We start from the raw sequence: 24,715 nt of genomic DNA, 5'->3' as shown, positions 1-24,715 counted from the left end.
AAAGGAGACGCTTTTTTCAGGTGCTATACAGGCGTTATTTTTAGCATTGTAGCGCCTGAAAAATCCATCCACCTCACAGATGTGGCATATCAAGATGCTAATTAGGCAGCATGATTATTGCACAAGTGTGCTTTAGGCTGGCCACAATAAAAGGCCACTCTAAAATGTGAAGTTTTACTGTATTGGGGGTCACGGGGGGTCCTAAAACCAGTCAGTATCTGGTGTAACCACTATTTGCCTCACACAGTGCAGCATATCTCCTTCGCATAGAGTTGATCAGGTCATTGATTGTGGCCTGTGGAATGTTGGTCCATTCCTCTTCAATGGCTGTGGGAAGTTGCTGAATATGGAAACTGGAACACGCTGTCGTATACGCCAATCCAGAGCATCCCAAACATGCTTAATGGGTGACATGTCTGGTGAGTATGCTGGCCATGCAAGAACTGGGGTGTATTCAGCTTCCAGTAAATGTGTACAGATCCTTGCAAACATGGGGCCATGCCTTATCATGCTGCAACATAAGATGATGGTTGTGGATGAATGGCACAACAATGGGCCTCCGGATTTCGTCACTGTATCTCTGTGCATTCAAAATACCAGCAATAAAATGCACCTGTGTTCATCATCCATAGCATATGCCTGCCCATTCCATAACCCCACCGATATCATGTGCCACTCGATCCACAATGTTGACATCAGCAAACTGCTCACCCACATGACACCATACATGGTCTGCCATCTGCCTGTACAGTACAAACCAGGATTGATCTAGGAAGAGAACACCTCTCCAAAGTGCCAGATGCCATGAGCATTTCCCACTCATGTTGGTTATGATGACAAACTGCAGTCAGGTCGAGGCCCAGATGAGGATGACGAGCATACAGATGAGCTTCCCTGAGACGGTTTCTGACAGTTTGTGCAGAAATTCTTTGGTTATGCAAACTGATTCTTGCAGCAGCCATCCAGGTGGCTAGTCTTAGACAATCTTGGACCTGCAAGTCAGTTTTTCCTTTTTTTTGCTTACCCCAGAACATCTCGCCCTGCATGAGTGAGAATCCCCAAGTACTCCCAAATTGTTGTCTTGTTGTATATATACATATACCAGTGATGGCGAACCTTGGAACCCCAGATGTTTTGGAACTACATTTCCCATAATGCACTCTGCAGTATAGTGGAACATCATGAAAAATGTAGTTCCAAAACATCTGGGGTGCCAAGGTTCGCTATCACTAATATGGTCTCTGGCTGGAACATCGCAAATACGATGTCGACGTGCATCCTTGCCCCACCCTACGCACTTTGTCATGTGACATCCTCACGGAGTGAGTGGATATATATATATATATATATATATATATATATATATATATATATATAATGTATTTTAAATAAACCTGGTTTGGAACATATTCTTATTCTTATGCTTTCTGTGATATATTGGGATTTTATGTCATTATGCTTACATAATAAAGTCATCATATTATTCGATTCCCTAGAATTTACTTGAACTATGGCTTTAGAACAGCAAAGAATGATGTGAGAGTGATTGAGTGATTTTTACTATTTTATTCTATTCAGCGTTATGTTCTGAAATCGCATTTCACATATTTAGCTTTGCTTCATAAGCACTATTCCAGGCAGGCAGGTTCTTTTTCAGTTCTCATTTGTGTATTATTACTCTAAGACAGTGTTAGGATACACTTCTGTCAAATGAGAAATCTTTGGAATTTTATGGATTTCTGCATAAATAGTTCCTAACATTAGATTAGGTCTTATTCTGAGCCATAATAATACATAAAACAGTCTTATTAAAAAAAGACCCAGAACATGTTGTCTTGACATATTTTTATTGCATAAATGGTTTAAATAGGTAAGGTAAGTAAAAAAAAAAGTATATTAACCACTAATTTAGTGACACCTTGAAAAGAAAGTAATTGCAGTCAGGTGTTCCAATGAAAGACGCAAGTATTTCAGTTATAACAAAAATTGGGCTAAGCAAATACAGAAAGATGACTACCCATAAGTGCTTCACCAGGTTTATAATAGTGTAACTCAGCCCTCAAAATTTCCACTTGCTTGCTCACATTTGGCGAGTGGAAATAATCTGAGGGCAAGGGTTCCGGATCGGGTGGGGGGCAGGTCCAATAAATTATATTGTGGAGTGTGACAGTGCTGAGGCCAGATGGAAGGAATGTGACTGCAGTCTAATCTCTGCTGGCTCTGCACACTGGCACTGCACGGACAAGTGACAACTAGCAGTGGGACAGCTGGGCTCAGGATTCGGGTGGCCGCAGCAGCACCTTCTGTTCTTGACTGGCTGTCACTTGTCCTGACTCCTGAGTGAATGTGAATGCTCTTTTCTCTGCTGATTGTCGCCAGCTCTGCCTCCATGGTCCACCCGCCTACTAGCCAGGACTCTGTGGCTGGGAGCGGTTTGGGTGCACAGTGAACTCTGCTGCCTTCGTAGCTGCATGTGCCAATCCTGTCAGTCAATATCTCTCTCACACAAGTTCTGTGTATACTATATACAGTATTTTAGAACATTTGGTATTTATTTGAGCCCAAATGTTGAGGGGGTGGCAGCGGTGGTACTTGAGAGGTGGCAGCAGTGGTATTTGAGGGGGTAGCAGCAGTGCTACTTGAGGGGTTGGCAGCGGTGGTACTTGAAGGGGTGGCAGCAGTGGTACTTGAGGGGTGGCAGCAGTGGTACTTGAGGGGGTGGCAGCGGTGGTACTTGAGGGGGTGGCAGCTGTGGTACTTGGGGGGGTGGGAGTGGTGGTGGTGTACTTGAGGGGGGTGGCAGCGATGGTACTTGGGGAGGTGGCAGTGGTGGTGGTGTACTTGGGGAGGTGGCAGCGGTGGTACTTTGGGGGGGTGGCAGAAGTGGTGTACTGGGGGTGGGAGGCAGCGTGGTACTTAGGGGGGTGGCAGCCGTGGTGGTGCCATCCTTTCCCACCAGCACCACCTCTGCCTCTTACTGATCTTACTGGGTAGGAATGGGATCAGTAAGAAGCAGAGGTGGTGGAGAACTTGGTATGGATCGATTGTACTTTCCATTTCGAATCATCAGTCACTTACTTGAATGCCTCCAGGGATGCCTTTCCTCATGGGGTGAGAGAGAGACCCTCCCCTTCACTCGATTGGTGTCAGATGACTTCATTTTTCAGTGTCCAGACAGTCTCTCTGAGTCTCAGCCTCTTCTTAGCTCAGCGTGCGAAAGCCCCCTCCCCTGCGGCGGAATGAACAGCCAGGCAGCTCGGCCACGACGGGGCCTCCTGGGCTGTAGATGTAATTGAGGTAACTCTGCCCAAGTAATGGGAACTGAGTTACTATGAGGGGAAGGATAATCAGTTAGATTACTCGTTACCCTCTAAAGTAAGTGCGTTACGTAACTCCATTTATTTGCTATACACAGCATGGTGCTAGATATCTGTGTGCAGCTGCAGCAGGTGAAAACTTCACATGGAGGACACTAGAGACTACAAAATCGTGCACTGTCCAAAGACTCCCCTAAACTTGACAAATGCCTATGTCCCTCTCCTTTGCTACTTTGAGTCTTGTACTGTAAAAGACTGCCACTCCCCTGAAAAGCAAGTCATGAGGCAATGCATTGTGCTCCAGCATGTGTACACCCCCAGCTGCTGCATTGTCAGCAAAGCCCTGGTTCACACTGGTGCGGTTTTGAAATCGTGTTACTTCAGCACCATTTAAAAGCCACAGATCAGTGCAATTTGTACCACCAATTTCATTTTAGCTTGCAACTTCATTTAACAGAATTCTATGTAAGTCGCAAATAAATCAGAAAAAAGTAGTGCAGGAACCTTATTCATAATGACTGCAACATGAGTCGCAGTGATATGATATGCCGGCAATGGGGAGCCCACCTCTCAATCCTTCACTGGGTACATAGCACACTTCTCAACCCTACGCTTGGTACATAGTGTACCTCTCAACCCTGCAGTCTGTAAGCAGTGCACCCCTCAACCCTGCACTCTCTAAATAGAGCATATTTACTTAATAAGGCAGCAATGATGTGTACAGTGCCTATAGTAGCCAATCATATTTTATCCTTATTTTATTTATCACAGTCAGATCAATGAAATATGCTTTATGTTAATATTGGTAAAGCTGTTGTTGTTACAATTTTTTTCTGTAGCATAATTCTGCATAAAACATTTAACAAAGTGCCACTCATGCTCAGAAAAAATTTGGAGACGAAAGCTATTGGCTACTGGCCTCTATGTAGTCCTGCCGTATGTTTTGTACTTCACCTCGTTTCGAACAATGTGACTTTCCAACAACTTTGTGCGACCGTGTGTATACAAGGCAAGTTTCGGCCAAAATCTGTCGGAAAAAATCTGATGGATTTTGTGGTCGGAATGTCTGACCATGTGTATGGGGTATTAAGGCGTGGCTAGTAGCTTAGGACTTGACATTTTGAGCCCTGGTGTAATTCAACTGATGAACTGAAAAGTCCCACAAGCAGTTAACACCTTTACTACCCCAAGCGCTTGAAAGGGAAAATACCAAGTTGTGGAAAGATTTTCCATCAATTCCAGAAATCTGAGACAAGCTGTTTAAGTAAGACAGTTCAACAATCTACATTTGTACCCAGAAATTGAACAATACTGTTGAGGTGATTTGCATAATAGATGTACAAATGGGATAAAAATACTTTTACTGTTATTTGATATTTTTTAATACATCACAGTAAAGCCCATAAAAAAGCAAAAAAGAAAACAAAAAGGAACTGTGTCTTATGGAACTTGCAATATTTTTCCCATTGTCATCTAACAAACTTAATTATCAACAAATTCCACCGAAAACTAGCGAAAAGAATCCAAAGAAGGGTATACATTGTTTTTGTTTGAATTTTCTTTAGACAACAGGAAACAAGATCAAGATAGCCTCTGGAAAGTATGCAATTTATTAGAAATATTTTGCTGATACTGTATGTGTTAAGAAATATCAAACAGCAGGAAAATACACAGTCTCTACCTTTTCCTTGGTCAAATTTGCTACCTGTAGGGTTTCATCATCCATTATAATTATTTACTACTCTCCTATTTTTGCTACTATTTTAGGCTCTTTGATCTGCCTCTTAGCCTGGTTTTCCCCTTGTGGTTGTTTTCCTGGCTGTTGGACATTCAGGCATAATGGGGGAAATACGGTCCATATTTAGGAACAACCTATCAGCCTTTGAAGCAGGGTTATTTCTTCCCACATCCCTTTTATATATCAGAGACATCTTAGTTGAGGGTTTAGTATGCATTTGTTACATCTGAAGTTCACACTGAGAGATCTATTTAGCAAGACACTAGGGTTTATTTACTAAAGGCAAATATATTGTCTACTTTGCAAGTGCAGTAGCTCCAGAGCTTAGTAAATGAGGGGAAGCTTGGTTGACTTCCATCGCCCAATTATGTGCAAGCAAAAATGCATTTTTTTTTATTTCCCTTGCATTTGATTGGGTATTCTTTGCAAAGTGAAGTTTTACCTAATTTGCTATGCTCTAGAGCAACTGCACTTACAAAGTGCACAGTCTGTGTGCCTTTAGTAAATCAATCCCGCTGTCTGGGGTTTTTCTGCTCCACATGTTCTGTTCCACATTTTCTGCTCCACATGTATTGCCTGCTGCTCTATGCCCATGTATCTATGCCCATGTATCTACTTTTTGATCTAGCATCCTGATTAGCAAGGAAATGCTAATAGCTTGGTGGGGGGATAACATTGTAGGCATTGTAGGATATTTTGTACTGTAGCCATGCCTCCGATGTGTAACATGGTATCTGGGGCTTTGATGGCCATAACTCTAGTTTCTTGTCTATATTGTTGTGCATTTTTTAGATTCAAGCATTCCTTGTAACACTATACTTTCAAGGTCATGTTGGGTGATATCGATTGGGTGTGGCGGTTAATAAATATTACCTGGAAAAACTTGCTACAAGTAGGGTTTTATTATCCATTATTATTAATATTTACTATGCTCCTGTTTTTGCTCCTATTTTAGGCTCATTGATCTGTCTGTCATCCTGGGTTTCCTTTTGTGGCCTTTGTGGACACATCTATGGCCCATTTGTGGCTTTATATGCTACTCACAGCATGGTGAGATTCTTTGATTGGTGACTTCTGGTCCATTGAGGTTCTTTTATGCATGTGCTTGACTGGTAAAGCATGTATTGGTACAGCATTTGTAATACCAGGTTGCAATGTCCATGCATTGTTTTTTCACACTGTTATTTATACTGTATGTCAACATTAATTGTGACTACTCCCCAGATACAAGCGTCTCTGCACACCCCTGAGGAAGAGGGAAAATAAGTATCCTCATAGCATGTTGGGTGTTTTATCTCCATTGAGGAATCTGTATACATGATACATCATTGTTATACTTTCCTACTGTAGCTACTGTACCGCATTGGTCCAGCACAGGGTAACTCATCACTCAGAACTCAGAAGAACATTGAGTTTGTCAATTAGATGGCAAACTCATCTTGGGCTCCACATTCAAAGAACAAACTGCCAAGGTGATGGGAGATATTTACTCCAAAGGAATGTGAATTCAAAGTTTGCAATAAGGAAGGTAATGTTGTTGAAGTTCAGATACGGAACACAAAAATATCTCAAAAGGTTTAAAACAACATAGCGTGTCTCTCCACTTTAGGAAATAGGGCGGTGGGTATTACTAATTTACTGTGATGAAGTGGATCTTAAAAATAAGAAGCACTTTTAGATTTGAACACTGTGTGCCATTAGAAAAGGAAACTTTTCAACAACATGATTTCATATTATCAATTTGTGTGGGACTGTCATTATATATATATATATATATATATATATATATATATATATATATATATATATATATATATATTTTACTATTAAGGTGGACTGATTTTTTTTCACTCATCACATCATGATATTATTATTATATGCATGATAGCACTGCCTGGAGGAAACAAGTAGTCGTATGTGCTTTTTCTTTTTGTATGTAAATTAAAATGGGATAGTAGCAGATTTTATGTGATTTGAATAATCGTTAAAAGGTGAAGAATTCCTCCTAAGCACAGTAGCAGTGTGGAATATTACTCATATTGTGTAATTAATAGCTTCAGTGGAAATTATTTATAAACATAAAATTGCCAGCCTTAAGGCAGAAACTACACATCTTGCTAACAGCTAGAGACTGTGGAACATCTTAAAAATAAATCTGTCACACAAGATACCATAACTGAAGAACTGTTGTCTCAACTAGATGATTATGAAAACTGATACTGGTGGAGAAACCCTTGTTGGCATGCACAGAGACATTTCTTGTAGTTGGTTCCCAGGTTTGCACACATCTCAGGCTTTTGGTCCACTCTTCTTTACAGATCTTCTCTAAATCCTTAAGGTTTCTTGGCTGTTGCTTGGCAACTTAAAGTTTGAGCTCCCTCCATACATTTTCTATAGGATTAAGGTCTGGAGACTGGCTAGACCACTCCATGACCTTAATGTGCTTCTTCTTGAGCCACTCCTTTGTTATTGTTTGGGTCATTGTCATGCTGGAAGACCCATCCACTACCCATCTTCAGTGTTCTGGCTGAGAGGAGAAGGTTCTCATCCAAGATTTTACAATACATGGCCCAGTCTATTAGTCCCTCAATGTGGCAAAGTCGGCCTGTAGCTTTAGTGGAGAAACAGCCCCAAAGCATAAAGTTTCCCTGTAGAACAACCTGTATGATGGTGTGCACCTTGTCAGAAGTCTTCCATTGGGAAGGGGTTGACTACCACTGGGGGTTTTCTTTGATTAACTACAAAATGTGAAAAATGCCTCTCTAAATGTAAAACATATTTGCCCTGTTTTCCTGGACCTGTCTAAAACAAATTTCCCCAACTTGTCTTACAGGATAGCCCATGAGATATAGGCACTTTCTCCAACAGGAACAGAAAATGCATCACCAAATACACTTTAAAAGGAAACCCCTCTTCTGAAATGGTCAGTTTTTTGTGTTTCCTCTGGACAGAGGAGATGCATCACCTGAAACCTGGGTGAGGGAGGCCTCTGTTTCTCTGGCTACCCTTTTCTTCTACCCACTCGTTTACCTACCTAGCCCACTGGGATCCATGGCTCCTCCTCAGTACGGAAGGAGGAAGCATGGTGCCCTTTCTCCTTCTGTGCCTGGGAAAGGCAATGTCTAGAATTGACACATCGCATTGACAGCGACCAGCATGGGCAGTGTGGGTTCACAGTCCAGGTGTCAGTACGTGCACTGCATGTACTTTAGGACACTTTGGTGGGGACACACATGGTAGCTGTGTTGGTTTGTGGCCTGGCTGTGTTCCTGTTCCACAAGATGATGCAATGGCATTAATCCTGGGTGAGTGAAGTCTTTTCCAGGTGCCAGAGGCTCTGGTTCCAAGCCTGATTTTCAGTGCAGGGGAAGTGGAAGGGCTGGCTGGTGCCTTAATGGCAGTTCTCTCCAGCAGAGGCTGTCAGGATGCTAAAGGTAGAGGAGCTAATACTGCATTTTGGATTCTTCAATGAAGGCTACTGCTCAGGTGGATACTTGGCACCAGCAGGACACAGGTAAACTATAGGTTTCTGTACCTACCTACTTTCACTTGTGTTTGCTCCTAGGTTTTCACCTAGCCTGTAATCTGTCACCTCAGGCCCCTCGGTGTTGGGCTTAAAGTGACATGGCCCATTGGGCTCTCCCTGATAATTCTTTCTGTGAGTATGGTTGCTAATGCCCTGGCAGTAAGGGAGCACAGCGGATTCAATTTTAAAGGGTTATTGTCCCTAGAAAAAGCGGATGTCCTTTTTAGGGCTATCTAGTAGGCTTGACATTCAGGGCAAAGTGTCCATGTTTTTGCATGCTAGTTGTTCTAATTACTAGTCTATGTTTGCATTCTAGTATGTGTTAGAGCTTAAAGGGGAAAACATATTTGCAATCCACTCTAGGCTCACAGATCATATTAATTGGCCTTAATTGTTTCTATTATCTGTTACCTGGGTGTGGCTGCCTCACAGGTGTTTGGCTTGCCTACCTACACATGTTACAATCTGCAGCCTGTTAACACAACTCAACTGGCAGAAGTTTAATCTCTACCTGTCTTGCAGAGCCTTCTATTTCCACTAGAGCAGAGCTGAGAGAATAAATATTAAACCTCTCAGCTCATGATGGAAGACTTGTTACCTGGTAAACTATGCCTTCACTCACTTAGGACTATAAAAGCCTCAGTGACTGTGGGGCTTATCTTTGCCATACATGTTCTCTGCGATAGAGGTGTGTCTCAGGGTAAATTTACAACCTTAGCACGGGTCTGTCTTTTGGGCCAAAGGTTTTATGTTGTACTTTACCATATTATCACAGTCCCAGCATGCCCCGGGACTTGATGTCATAAGGGGTGGGGTCACCGTGTGACAGGGCGCAGGCCGCATGGCGTTCCCCTTCCCCAAAGCACCCACCCCCCCCCATGTTGAGGGCATGCAGCCTGGTACGGTTCAGGAGGGCTCGTCCCCACCCCTTTCCTCCGGGCTATGTGCTCGGATAAGGATCTGGTATGGATCTTGGGGGGACACCCACGCCGTTTTTTTCGGTGTAGGAGGTTCCCCTTAAAATCCATACCAGACCTAAGGGCTCCTGCAGGGGGAACCCAATGCCGGTTTTTTACTTAAAATTTGGCGTGGATTTCCCCCTCGAGAGCTGATTATTCTGTGAGAGAGGCAACATTGTCGCTTCAACATAGATGGAGATCCGACTTGGAGGAGACTTTCATTGAAATCAATGGGTACAAGTCACCTAGAAGTCGGATTGAAGTAGTACAGGAACCTTTTTTGAAGTCAGAGCGACTGCTGTAGTGTACATTAAGATGGCTCCATTAACTAACATTGATTTTCTCAACAGTGCAACTTGAGGCGACTTAGGATGACCTGAAGTCGGATTTAGCTAGAATAATTGTTTTCGCTCTAACGATCATGGCATATATAACCTGTGTGTACCTGGCTCTGATACTAGCCAGTGTCTCACCAGCCACTGACCTCACTGCACATCTCTGACTTACAGGGCATGTGTGGTTTTTGTGCTCTTTTGGTGTTATTCATTCTAGACCACAGTTTTAGACCTGTACTTGACTTCTTTGTAGTGAATGTGTCATCTATTTAGATCATATAGAGAATAGCCTGGGATTGCACTACAGCTCTAGTGTAATGGTATAACCATTAATACTACATCTTTTTACATGTGCTTTACTTATATGAGCACTGGTGGTATCTATCTTGTACCACAGTAGTTCTCTCGAAAAATTCTATATGTATCAACGCACCATGTGGTAAGGTGGATACAATATACCAAATAAACATGTGCCACGTCCTCAATACAAACTTTGGAAAGGAGAAAAATTGGGCTATGGACTTTTTAGACACAGTACAACCATTTGTTAAAAAGTATAATTTTATTTACAAAAAATGCACAATTTTTCACTAAAACACATAAAAAATTACAGAAAAAAATTAAATGATTACATAGATGATCAGAGGAACATTCCTAATATGTTACCGCTATTAACCCCCCTGGTGGTATTCCCGAGTCTGGCTCGGGGTGGAAGTTTTATACCAAAAGCGGTAACCCCCCGAGCCAGACTCAGGACTGCATCGCTGTATGCAGGAGGAGGTTTACCTACCCTCTCCCTTGGATCCAGCGCTGTCCCCGCGCTGTACGAGTGGCTTGTCCTCCGCTTGATTCATCACGGAGCCGATCTCCATTCCCTGCGAGCGTTGCGACGCATGGGGACGGAGATCGGCGCCAAATTCAAAAAGTTAAACACTCACTATACATACAGTATAATGTAATCTTACATATTACATTGCTGTATGTAATAATTTCACATCCCCTTTGTCCCTAGTGGTCTGCCCAGTGTCCTGCATGCAGTTTTATAATATAAAAACTGTTCTTTACGCCTGGAAACTGGAGATTGTCCATAGCAACCAAAACTGTCACTTTACATCAAAAATGATTTTAGACCAGCTAGAAAACAGCGATAATAAATTGAAATCACTCACAGAATTGAGGGATAACGATTTGTGGGTTGATCCATCATTAAATATTGAAAAGTAATGACAGTGACAATTCTGCAACTGAGCAAATTTCAGTGTTTTTGATTTGATTACATTATTGCATAATTTTTATTATTGTTATATTATTATTTGGTATAATTATTTATAGTTATTTATTATATTATAATTTATGATTTCATTTTTCAAACTTTATCATACCCGGGATGTCTAATAGACTCTGGTTTGGACAGATTTAAGTGAGTTATTCCTAAGAATTACAGGCCTACAATATAAATAGCCAAATTTTCATGCAAAATAATTGCACCGCTTTCAGCACCTAAAATCCGAAATAATCATACCGCCAGGGAGGTTAAACAAAGGTACTATAGTAGTGAAGACCATCAGTAAACACTTTAGCCATATGTCCATGGATTATTTCACATTATTATACATTCTCAATAGACTCCTGGGCTTGACAGCGGTAATTCCCTTGTTTGGAATTGTTCTTTACTGATCATCCCTTGCCATTGAGTAGCACCTATCAGCTCCAATTCCATTTGTACCTGTGGCTAACATTATGTCTAATCCACTCATATTAGTTGGGTAAGTTATTTATATACACAATTCATTGGTCTTTGCTTTGGTTGTTTTTTGTTTAAAATTCTTTATACTATATTTATATATTTTTAATCTTTATGACCTTTATAGAATACCTACCTGATCCCTACAAACTAATTTGTGGATTTACGTACGATTGACCATATACATACGTACCCTTTTGGTGTCTATACACCGCCTCTTTTGGTATTTGTATGAATTGGTCCTAGTGATTTATTTTTTTCTTTCTAGTAAGTCCATATTTATTTATGTATGTTTTGCCTGGTCCCCTAACTTATTTTTCTACATTATTCTATGCAGAAGTGAGACTGATTTTGCACTTTCCAGCTTTAGTAAATAAACCCCATTGTGTACATAAAAGTGGGGTATGCCTATAGTGAACATATATAACAAGTGACCCGCAACCAAAATGCCTAAGTACAGTAACAGAAACCTAGAAAACTAACTATATACAATATAAAGAAATATGTACAATATGGGAAGCAAGGGTAACAGGGTCAATGCAAGAAAAAGGGGGAATCAAGACTGGGTACAGGAACAAGGAACAGGAGTAAAGGAGCAGGATACAGGATGCAAAGCTAGCTCAGGAGAAGGATCTGGCAGCAAGCATGGCAATCAAAACACTGATGCAAGTTGCAGTAGCAGAGGTGGGACTTAAGTACCCTCCCATCAGCTGGGGCCAGGTGGAACTGATTGCAGGAACCCACTGGCTGCTGAAAGACACCTGCTGATGGCCACTAGAACTACAGCTTTCAGCCCAGAGACCCACAGTGCCATCAGTAGGTAAACCAGGTCCTGACAGAACCTATCCATGTTGCAATATGAAGGATGCCTGTTAACAAGGAAGTTCTATTTCTCATGGATATCCCCTTTAGCCACCTTACTGCCTGGCCTAACATGCTTCATGAGCCTAGGGCATGTGCGGTGGCGCAATCTGTCTCTGTTCATAGCCATTGCTTGCTATTGTGATCTATGTGATTGGTCACAGTGATCACATGGTACAGGGCAAATCACAGCAGACCAGTGCCATGTGATAGCTGTGGCCAATCACAGCTATCACAATAGTAAACAATGGTACATGTCTGGATGCCATTCACAGTGTAAAATAATTGCTTATATCGTGATCATCATTGCAAGAAGCAATCATAGGTTTAAAAAAAAATAACTCTCCGGAGCAGTATAGGGTCACTATGGTGACCCTGTACTGCTCTTGCAACAGTATGTAAAAAAGAATTGTAAAAAGGTCGCTGGTACACTTTTGCACATTTTTTGGTCTTGCCCATTACTACAGCCATTTTAGGAGGAGGTCAGACTGATCACCCAGCAATGTACAGACTTCAGTGTTCCTGATCGCCTGGAATTTTTTCTTCTGCATCACACCTTATTTTTTTGCTATTTTTTCATCTATATAGCAAAGAAATAAAAAAAAAAACAGTGGGGATTAAATAGCACCAAAAAAAATGCTCTATGTGTCTCAAAAATTATCAAAATTTTATTTGAGCACAGTGTTGCATGACTGAGCAATTGTCATTCAAATTGTGAGAGCACAGAAAGCTGGAAATTGGCCGGGGCAGGAAGGGGGTGAAAGTGTATGGTATTGAAGTGGTTAAATCAATCTGAATATTTAAAATCACCCTTCAGGAACAGGTCATGTATGCTCTCAGCCCTTCTGTTTTTGAGAACATGAATGCCCTGGTGCCTTTTAATTGGCCTCCACAGCAGATTTAAGTGACCTTTCCACTTTACCCTGCATGTGGTAAAGAGTCAATTTAAAGAATTTACAATGGATTGTCAAAAATATAAAAAGATCAATGGTTTTACAAAATGATTTGAAAAAAAAGATTTAAAGCAAATATTACATATTTTACCACACTATTTACAACGGCAGGTATATTATTTTTATTTAAGCCTAAATGTTTCTTTCTGAGCTCAGTTGGCACATTATTTGGCAGAACTGCATTAATAATGAATGTAGAATATTCTCTATAAAAATGACTACACCTACCAAGACGAGCATCAAGTAGATAATACCTGTCAAAACACTGACTGAATGTTAACGTTGCCACATGTCAGAATGATTTATACAAGGTTTGAATTTGGAACTCTGCCTAGCAGATGCTGTAAAGTAGGGCAGACACATAGCAAGGAGACGTTTGTAAGCATTTAGATTCATGTTCATAAAAATATATTTATTTGTAACTTTCACCTTTTTTTTTTTACATGCTTACCTTACATATAATAATTAGTGTACATTATACAGTAAATACAGTATCCATTCCAGTAACTGCTGAGATAGACTAGGCCACATAAAGAGGGTGAACTCCATGCCCAAGAGAGTTAGGGCAGGGCTGGAAAATAATGGTGGCCACACAAAATATTGCCACTTTGGGCCAAATTTGGACATTTTCACTTACAATTTTGGACATTTTCACTTAGGGGTGTTATCACTTTTGTTGCCAGCGATTTAGACAATAATGTCTGTGTGTTGAGTTATTTTGAGGGGGCAGCAAATGTACACTGTTATACAAGCTGCACGCTCACTACTTTACATTGTAGCAAAGTGTAATTTCTTCAGTGTTTGTCACATGAAAAGATATAATAAAATATTTACACAAATGTGAGGAGTGTACTCACTTTTGTGAGATACTGTATATATATATATATATATATATATATATATATATATATATATATATACACACACACATATATACAGGCATACCCCACTTTTAAGTACACAATGTTTTTTTTTTACTAAAGCTGGAAAGTGCAAAATCAGGCTCACTTCTGCATAGAAACTAAGGAGCTTCAAACCCCAACTTGTTCAATTAAGCTTTGGTAATAAAACATGGAAGCTCATTGGTTTCTATGCAGAAGTGAGCATGATTTCGCACTTTCCAACTTTAGTAAATAAACCCCAATGTGTACTTAAAAGTGGGGTAAGCCTGTAGATAGATAGATAGATAGATAGATAGAGAGATAGAGAGATAGATAGATAGATAGATAGATAGATAGATAGATAGATAGATAGATAGATAGATAGATAGATAGATAGATAGATAGAATTTATAATATTTAGTTTTATTAAATAAATACCCCCAAGTAGACAGTTTAAGGTATTTATTTAGAGGCATGGCAAGTTTTTTGAAGTTGTGATTTTTTATCACAATTATTATTATTTTTTTTTACATATTGTCACAAGTGCAGTACAGCATTATCATATAACTGACAAACAAGTACACATCCTCCTGCACTTGAGAGTGGACCCCAGAGGTAGCAGTTGCTTATATTTGTATACTGGGCTTTGTGGACATGCCTCGCTGCCCTCTTAGGGCCGGTTCCCACAGGGGCAACCCGTCAGGAGACTTAGCTGCCTGACAAGTCGCGTCCTGCTCTATGCAATGGAACCATTCTAATCGGAGCGACTTGAGTCTTAGAAAAAGGTTCCTGTACGACTTTTGGGGCGACTTGCATTGACTTCTATACAGAAGTCATTTCACAAGTCGCCGCTAAAGTCGGATCCCGGTCGCCTGAGGCAGTCGCGCTGCAAGTCGTGCTGCCTCAGTGTGAATGGGCTCTTAAGACTGGGTAAGTCTGGATACACTGAAACCAGAAACAAAACAGTGCACCATCTTAGTGCATTATCCTCAAAACATATATTTTATTATTTAAAAAAGTGTTAAATATAGGTCAATAAAAAAAGGATATATTTTTTTTTTAATTACCTTTTTTTAACTCACTGTGCTCAGAGCAATGCAGTGTTACCATAGTAACACTGTACATTTATGGGGAAGTGATCAGGATATTTTTCTTTATTTATTTACATATTATGATTGCTACCAATGAATCTCATTGGTAAAAGCAACCGTTTTTACTGAATGAAACTGGTTCATGTTCTGTTGGATAAATTTTATTTTCAGAATGCTGGTTGTTCATATTATGATGCCTGGAAATACTGGAAATAATTTTGTCAGTTCATGTATAAAGCTGTTCATGCATCACTCTATACAGTATATTATCAATAGTAAAGTTCAGGCTTCATTAGCGATAGTAAGATACTGCAGCATTTAAAGGATTACTGAAAGCAACCATTCAGAAAATATATATGATTGAAGCTATCATAGACATTTTGCAGCTGGTTGGAAAGGTTTTGATGATAAGTCTGATGTAATCTGATGGATAAACAGATTCAGGTTTGTAAGTAACAGGATTTACAGATGACTCCATGAGCCATCAGTATTTCCTGACTTTTATTAGGCACCCCACTAAATACTCAACCTATCTGTAAATAGTGAGACTACAGAAAGAATGCACAGCAGTCTATCACCTAAACCGCTGTATTTCAACATTTTGCAAAATGGTCAAGAGTCTGTTAATGCAACTTTAACACAATGACATTTATTACTGAAAGTGGTTCTAAAGGCAGAAGGTTTTATATCTTAATGTATTCTATTCATTAAGATAAAACACCTTCTGTGTGCAGCAGCCTCCCTCAGCCCCCCTAAAACTTACCTGAGCCCCATTTCGATCCAGTGATGTTGCAAGAGTGCCTTGGCTGTCTGGGACTCTCCCTCCTGAGACACAGCCCATGGCTCCCGCTGCTGTCAATCAAAGTCAGTGAGCAAATGAGGAGAACGAGGGGACGGGTTCTGAGCCATAAGTCCGTGACTGAATAGACAAACAGAGCAGCGGCTGGGCTTGGGTGCCCCATAGCAAGCTGCTTGCTATAGGGGCACTCGGCAGGAGGGAGGGGCCAGTAGCATCGGCGAGGGACCTGAGAAGAGGAGGATCTGGGCTGCTCTGTGCAAAACAAACTGCACAGAGCAGGCAAGTATACCATGTTTGTTATTCTTAAACATAATAAAACAATACTTTAATATCAATTTAAGCATGTAAATGAAATTGCTAAAAAGGAGACACTTCTTTCTATCTATTTGGGTGGTACACTTCCTTGGGTTGATTAAAAATCAAGCTCTTTATAGTTACAGGATAGTAGAACAGCCATAGTTTATGCTACCATAATCTTGCTGAAAACTGAATTACAACAGTCATTTGTATTAGTAAGACGTATCTGAACTGCATACATTTTTGGGAACAATTGTTTTTGCATATGCGTTTTTATTATTATAACTGTATTATTTTTGTTTATCTACTGCAGTATGTATGGATGTGTTTCCTAACAGCCTTGAAATACTTTGTTTTACATTTGACTTTGTCATTTTTTCTTGCAGGACATTCCACCCAGGGATGTATGGCACAGCTTGATAGTCACTATGCTGAGGAGGCTTTAGAGCCCTATAAGAGAGGTGGACACAAAGGAGTTGATTTACTAAAGGCAAATAGGCTGTTCATTTTGCAAAGGCAGTTGCACTGTGCAAGGGAATTTCCCGAGAGCTTTATGACTGTGGTACAATTTCACTTTGTAGGGAATATCCAATCATGTGAAAGAAAAATAACACAAAGAGCATCCTTGCTTGCACATGGTGGTGTAAGTTAGTAGAGCTTGACCTAATTTATTAAGTGTTTGGATAATTCCCTTACAAGTGGACAGTATTTTTTCCTTTAGTAAAGCAACCCCAGACAGTCTTGCCAGATTTTTTTCAGCTGGCTAGCCCCTGGTGAGCTTTGTATTGACAGATTAAACACAGCTTTCACAAAACAAGGGTGCAAGGTTCTTGAAACGTTCTTATTTATTCTTCTCTTCTTAACAGAGGGTGCCTCCCCCACCCCTCCTCTCCTGAGTAGAAGAAGCAGTTTGCCTGGCTTATGCCTGGGGCGAGAGTGACTTCAAGAAGGTTATGTGAATGTGTAGTAGGCCTCTGTTTGAGAAAGCAGGACATGTGCTGCACTAAAAATATGTATGGGTAATTAATATGAAAATTGAGTGTGGCCCCAATGATTCATGTGGAAATAGAGGCTGAGCATATATATTGTATACATGGTACACAATTTTCAGTCCGTGTACCCACAAATGACTCCACAATTACTGTGCTATAGTTGAGAGCTTCACTCAAATGTAAAGGATACAAAGAATACAATTACACAGATAGCCAATGAGGAAAAGGATACATATGTTTTAGCTGTGTTTTGTAGGAGGATCAGTGCCAGTGGCGTCACTAGGGTTAGTGTCACCCGGTGCGAAACAAAATGGTATCACCCCCTCACCAACTATAGTCCCCCCTCAGTACAGACCCCCTTCCACTAACTACAGACCCTTCTCCCGCAGTATAGATCCCCTCCCTCAATATAGACCCCTCTCCCTCAGTATAAACCTCCCCCCTCAGTACAGACACCCCTTCAGTGCAGACCCCTCTATCAGTACAGATACCCCCACCTCAGTGCAGACCCCCCCATTGGTACAGAGACCCTCACCTCAGTACAGACACTCCCACCTCGCTGCAGACCCCCCATCGCTACAGACACCCCCACCTCAGTACAGACACCCCCACCTCAGTGCAGGCCCCCCCAGCATTACAGACACCCCCCAGTGCAGACCCCCTCAGTACAGACACCCCCGCTCACTGCAGACCCCCAGTGCAGACCCCCCAAAAGTACAGACACCCAGCCTTAGTGCAGACCCCCCAACAGTACAGACACCCCCCCTCAGTGCAGACCCCCAGTGTAGACCTCCCAACAGTACAGACACCCCCCTCAGTGCAGACTCCCCTCAGTTACAGACCCCCCTCAGTGCAGAACCGCATCAGTACAGACACTCCCCAGTGCAGACCCCCCTCAGTATAGACAACCCCCTCCGTGCAGACCCCCAGTGCAGACACCCCCCTCCGTGCAGACCCCCCAGTGCAGACCCCCCAGCAGTACAGACCCCCCAGTGCAGACACCCCCAGTACAGACACCCCCCAGAGTAGACACCCCCTCCATGCAGACCCTGTGCAGACACCCCCCAGTACAGACCCCCATGTGCAGATACCCCCATTCCATGCAGACCCCATGCAGATACCCCATTGTAGACCCCCCCAGCAGTACAGACACCCCCCAGTGCAGACACCCCCTCCATGCAGACCCCCGTGCAGACAATCCCCCCAGTGCAGACCCCACAGTGCAGACCCCCCAGTGCAGACACCTGCCCCCAGTGCAGACCCCCCAGAGCAGACCCTCTACTGCAGACACCTGCCCCAGTGCAGACCCCCCAGTGAAGACACCTGCCCCCAGTGCAGACCCCCCAGTGCAGACACCCCAGTGCAGACACCCCTCTGTGCAGACACCCCCCAGTGAAGACCCCCCTCTGTTCAGACCCCCCTCTGTGAAGACCCCCATGCAGACACCCCCCAGTGCAGACCCCCTTGTGCAGACACCCCCAGAAGTACAGACACCCCCTTACAGACCTCAGAACAGCAGTAATCATACACACACAGCGGTGTATTTCCCTCGAGCTCAGCGCCTCCTCCTCTGTGGATGTAAACAGAGAGGAGGGGGAGATGGCTTAGTTCCGCTCCACCGAGGGACACAGCCATGGCATGGTACATAATGCAGCAGGCAGTGTGACTATGCATGGGTGTCACCCCTCTGGCAGGTGTCATCTGGGTGCAGCCCGCACCCCCCGCACCTGCCTAGCAATGCCACTGATCTGTGCTCATTGGAGGGGGGTTAAAGGACAACATTTTTGCAAAGGGAACATTGGTGCTCAGAAGAGGGCTTGGGACAATAGAACTGAACAGTTAGTAGATGGAAACAATAGTTCCCAGTGAGGGTGTGGAGGAAAAGTAGTGCCAGCAAGGGATGGAAGGAGCAATAGTGCTTAGTGGGTGGGAGATGGAAAGGAACCACAGTGTTCAGAAAGAGATGGGGAAGAACATTAGTTCCCACTGCCAAGTGAGGGAATGAAGAGAAGAAATAGTGCCGATTACAGGATGGGGATGAACAATAGTGCCCAGCGAGGGTTGGTAAAAAAACAATAGTAAGCAGCTGGGGTTGTAGGGAACAATAGTGCTCAGTGAGAGTTGGGAGTAACATTGGTGTCAGTGGAAAACACTTATTTTACACAGTAGTTATTGTCTTGTGTTTCTCTCCTACCTCTAGCTGCTTTCTCCTACCTCCCCTTGCTGCTGGGACTATGCAGACTCTGCATAGCTGGTGACAGGTGCTGAAACAATGCCCAGGGCTTAGCTTTGGGACACAGACTGAATCCATAGGATGCTGATTTTGGGTTAAACTCGTGAGACAGTCCTACAGAATGAAGAACAGTTGGGTGAGGAATGCATTTGGGCCTAGGAAGGTATGTTATTGGCCTCATCGCTGGAACAAAGTTATACCCAAACTACTTGTTTTATGGGGTTGATATACATGATATACAACTGCCCCTTATAACAGTGGCCAAGGAGGGTTGCAAACCAGTAATCATCCTTCTCCTTTATACCACATATTCTTGGGTCCTTTCACATGCTTTGAAGCATGAGGTTGCCCATGTGCCTCAAATTTGCAGAGGCTTGAGAAGCAGACTCCTTGGGGTCACTCAGGATACTACTACCAAGGGTCCTGGGGTTGGAAAGCCATCACTTACAGATTGACACCTTCCTCTTCTTTGAAGCCTATGAAAGTGCCAGAATCCTCCTCCACATCCTCCTCCCTCCTCCTCCTCCTCCTCTGCTCCTGTGTGTTCTGTGACATAGGAATGATTGTGTCTGAATAAAGTGGGTATTAAGAGGAAAGGAAGTCTTCCTCTTTCTCCTGCTGCTCTGCCTCCAGTGCCCTGTCCATAGTGCCACACAGAGTCTGCTCCAGCAGGAATACAATAGGGATTGTATCACTGATGCATGCACTGTCAAGGCTCACCATCCCTGTGACCTCCTCAAATGGGTACAATACAGTGCATGCATCCTTAATGATCAGCCATTGGCATAGGGAAAAAAACTGAGGCGGTCTGAGCCTGTCGTCGTGCTGTATTTGCACAGGTAGTCATTGATGGCCCACTTCTGCATGCATAGCTGCTGCAGCATTGACAACGTTGAGTTTCACATGGTGGGCATGTCACAAATCAGGCAGTTTATGGGCAGGTGGATTTCAGCCAATCGAGCACTGCCTATGTATGACCGGACATGTGTCAACTTTCCCTGTCTAAGGCTGGACAGGAGGTTTGAGCCATTATCACACACCACCATTCCTGGCTCCAGCTGATGTGGTGTGAACCACCTCTGGGACTGTCCCTGCAGAGCTGCAAGAATCTCTGCTCCGATGTGGTTCCTCTCCTCTAAACATACCAGCTGAAGCACTGCATGACACCTTTTAGCCTGACTCTGGGAAAAGCCCTTTGAACTGATGTTCATAGGACAATTCTGCAGAGGAGAGCATGGAGGTGGCCAAGAAGGAGGAGGAGGAGGGGGTAGAGCTCACAGGTCTGGAATCATCACCACCAGCTGTATGGGAGATGTGGGGGCACAACAAGCTGCAGCACGAGCCCTGTCCGGCATTCCTTTGAGTTGCAAGCAGCGCTACCCAGTGTGCTGTGAATGAAATATATCGTCCCTGCCCATGCTTGCTAGACCACGTGTCACCAGTAAGGTTGATTTTACGGCTACAAACTGCCTTGCCCAATAATGCCATAACATTTCCTTCCACGTGATGTTAGAGAGATGGAACGGCCTTACATGAAAAGTAGTAGGGACTGGAAACCTGCCATTGTGGTACAGCACATTGTGCAAATTCACGGAAGGGGGCAGACTCCACCAGGCTGAAAGGCAGAAGTTGGAGAGCCAATAGCTTGCATTTAGACTCTGGGCATGTGGGTGGCAGGGACTGTATTTTTTTTTATGCTGCAGCAGATGGGGCAGAGAAATTTGCTGGCTACAATCTACAGCTGGTGGTGTGCTGCTGGCAGATGTGCTACTAGGACCTGGGACACCATGTGCTATACCATCATCCCTGTCAGTGGAGGCTGCTGAGAGGTAATAACTCGGTATAGCAGGGGCAGACTGAAGTGGGTAAGGAGGAGTAGGAGGAGAGGGACAGATGTGTGGCCCCTTTTTGTGGCTTTTAGGTGCTCTTGCCAACAGGCTGAGTGATTGGATGTTAAATGCCTCGTTAAGCATGTGGTACCCAAATGGTTGGTGTGTTTGCCATGTTTGATGTGCCTGTGACACAGGTTGCATATAGCAACAGTGTGATTTGCTCCAGATGTGCTGAAAAAGTCCCAGACAGCTGAGCTGTGGGGAGGGGGCTGGGAGGTAATAGCTGCAGAATGTGATGGGTTGCTACCCCTCTACTCTTTCTTGATGTCAGCCTCCTTGGGGTTGTGCCACCTCACCCTCAGTTTCCTACTCTGCTCTATCTAGCACCCAAGTCACATCAGTGACCTCATCATCATCATCTCCAACTCCTCCATCTTCATCATTACCACTGGAGACAACTTGGCAAAACGCTGCGGCTTGGGGAACATAAATGCCAATATGTCTACTAGTGTTCCTTCCTCTCTCTAGGCTCATGTTCTTTTCATCCTCAACTTCAGAACCAACATCTGAATCCAGTAATGGCCGGGCATAATTAAGGAGCAAGTGTCTCTGCTTGTGTGACAGGATGAGGAAGGTTTAGTAAGCCAGTGTACCACCTCCTCTGCATGCTGTGGCTGGATAACACGGGCAAACTCTTTGTCTGTTGATATATTTATTGCTGGCCCCCTTACAGTGCCAAGGGAATGTCGGCCTCTCCTTGGTGTCCTCCCAGACATTATTGGGATGGAGGGGGTCGGTGCTTATAAGCAAATGTAAAGAAGAAGTTGAAATCTGTATGTAGATACACTACACAGACAAACTCCACGGATACACTATAATATACTGCAATATAATGTGCCAAAAGTATAGTGACGCACAGAACTATATGGCATTAAACTGCCATTAATGCACACAGAACTATATGGCGTTAAACTGGCAGTAACGCACACAGAACTATATGGCCTTCAACTGGCAGTAATGCACACAAAACTATATAGCGTTAAAATGGCAGTAACGCGCACAGAACTATATGGCATTAAACTGGCAGTGAAGAACACAGAAGTAAATGGCGTTAAACTGACAGTAACACACACAAAACTATATGGCGTTAAACTGACAGTAACGCACACAAAATTATATGGCGTTAAACTGGCAGTAATGCACACAAAACGATATGGCGCTAAACTGACAGTAACGCACACAAAACTATATGGCGTTAAACTGGCAGTAAAACACACAGAACTATATGGCGTTAAACTGGCAGTAACGCACACAGAAGTGAATGGTGTTAAACTGGCAGTAATGCAATCAAATAGACAGTGTTCAGTCGTCACTACACTGATGCTATCTGAATTGTCCCTACTCTAGCTAGCTATAGACTAATGTAAAGATTACTGACACAGTCTCACTACACTACACTAAAACTATATGAGCTGTCTCTACTGTAGCTGCACACTATGCAAAGATGAATGATGGTCCTCCTCACTACACTCACTCTATCCCTAGACTGGCACTAAATGAATATTCTACACTTACAATTGAAGCAAAATAGCACAGTATAGCACATTAACTAACTAATGCCCTGTACGCTCAGTGGGACTTGCCGGCGGAAAATGTGTGATCAGACTGTGTTGTCAGAAATTGCGATTGTGTATGGGCTCCATCGGACTTTTCCCGTCAGAATTTCCGACACAGAAAGTTTGAGATCTGGATCTGAAATTTTCCAACAACAAAATCCGATTGGTAAAATTCTGATCGTGTGTATACAATTCCGACGCACAAAGTGCCACGCATGCTCAGAATAAATTACGAGACGAAAGCTATTGGCTACTGGCCTCTTTATCCATCGTACATGTTGTACGTGACCTCGTTCTGAAGGATCAGTCTGATTTTTTCCGACGGATTTTGGCCCAAACTTGTCTTGCATACACACGGTCACACAAACTTTCATCTCCTAATTTATTCTGAGCATACAGACACTTTGTCCATCGGAATTGTCTACACACGATCGGAATTTAAACGATCGGATTTTGTTGTCGGAAAATTTTAGATCCAGCTCTCCAACTTTGTTTGTCAGAAATTTTGACGGAAAAAGTCAGATGGAGCCAACACACGATCGGATTTTCTGACAACGTGATCCGAACACACATTTTCCATTGGAATGTCCGGCCGTGTGTACAGGGCATAACAGTGCTATTTGCCCTGACTGGCTGAAGCTTTCACTGCTTGCATGAGGGCTTGCAATGCACTGTTCAGCTCCACAATGCATTGTGGTCAGTTCAGGGTGCTGAACAAATGGTCAAATGACCTGTTTGTTCAGATGTTCACCAAATGACTGAAAAACAAAAGTTTAGCCCGAACTTATGCTTGGGCCGAACCGTTTGCCCATCCCTACCCAGCAATAATGATATTTCTAAAGGAAAACATTTAATTTAAATTAACTTGCTCGTGACTCTGATGTATTGCCAGCTCCCAGCAATATAGATTAAAAAAAATTGGAAACAAATGGCGTGCGGTCCCCCCAGTCTATACCAAGCCCTTTGGGTCTGATATGGATTTTAAGGGAAACCCCATGCCACAATTACCCCAAAAAATTACGTGGGTCCTCCCCAAAATCTCTACCAGACCTTTATCCAAGCATGCAGCCAGGAGGTCTGGAAAAGTGGGGGACAAGCGAGCGCCTCCCCTCCTGAACCATTGATGGGGACAAGGGCCTCTTCCCGACATCACTGGCCAGTGCTTGTCTGGGTCTGCATGCAAGTGGGGGGCTTATCAGAATCTGGAACAAGGGGGCCCCCAGATCCCAGCCCCCCTATGTGAATGAGTAAGGGGTACATCATACCCATTCACCAAAAAAGTAGTGTAATGTGACAAAAGGCAATAGCCAGTTTTGGCAAGTCCTTTATTAACCACTACAATACAGGGCACTTTCGCCCCCTTCCTTCCCAGCCCAATTTTCAGCTTTCAGCCCTCTCGCACTTTCAATGACAATTGCGCGGTCCTGCTACGCTGTACCCGAATGAAATTTTTATCATTTTGTTTGCACAAATAGAGCTTTATTTTGGTGGTATTTATTCACTACTCCGGTTTTTATTTTTTGCGATATAAGCGAAACAAT

At 43.0% G+C, this 24,715-nt stretch overlaps 1 protein-coding gene across 1 annotated transcript in view; it reads right to left on the bottom strand.

Annotated features, from left to right (window-relative positions):
* GABRG3 (gamma-aminobutyric acid type A receptor subunit gamma3) overlaps positions 1-24,715 on the bottom strand; it is a 901,118-nt gene that overhangs the window by 205,067 nt on the left and 671,336 nt on the right. The window lies entirely within an intron of this gene.

This window comes from Lithobates pipiens, unplaced genomic scaffold (genome assembly GCF_037356315.1).
Source record: "Lithobates pipiens isolate NorthernLeopardFrog02 unplaced genomic scaffold, aLitPip1_a1.2 Scaffold_16, whole genome shotgun sequence".
Taxonomy (NCBI): Eukaryota; Metazoa; Chordata; class Amphibia; order Anura; family Ranidae; genus Lithobates; species Lithobates pipiens.
This window is presented reverse-complemented; position numbering and strand designations above follow the sequence as displayed.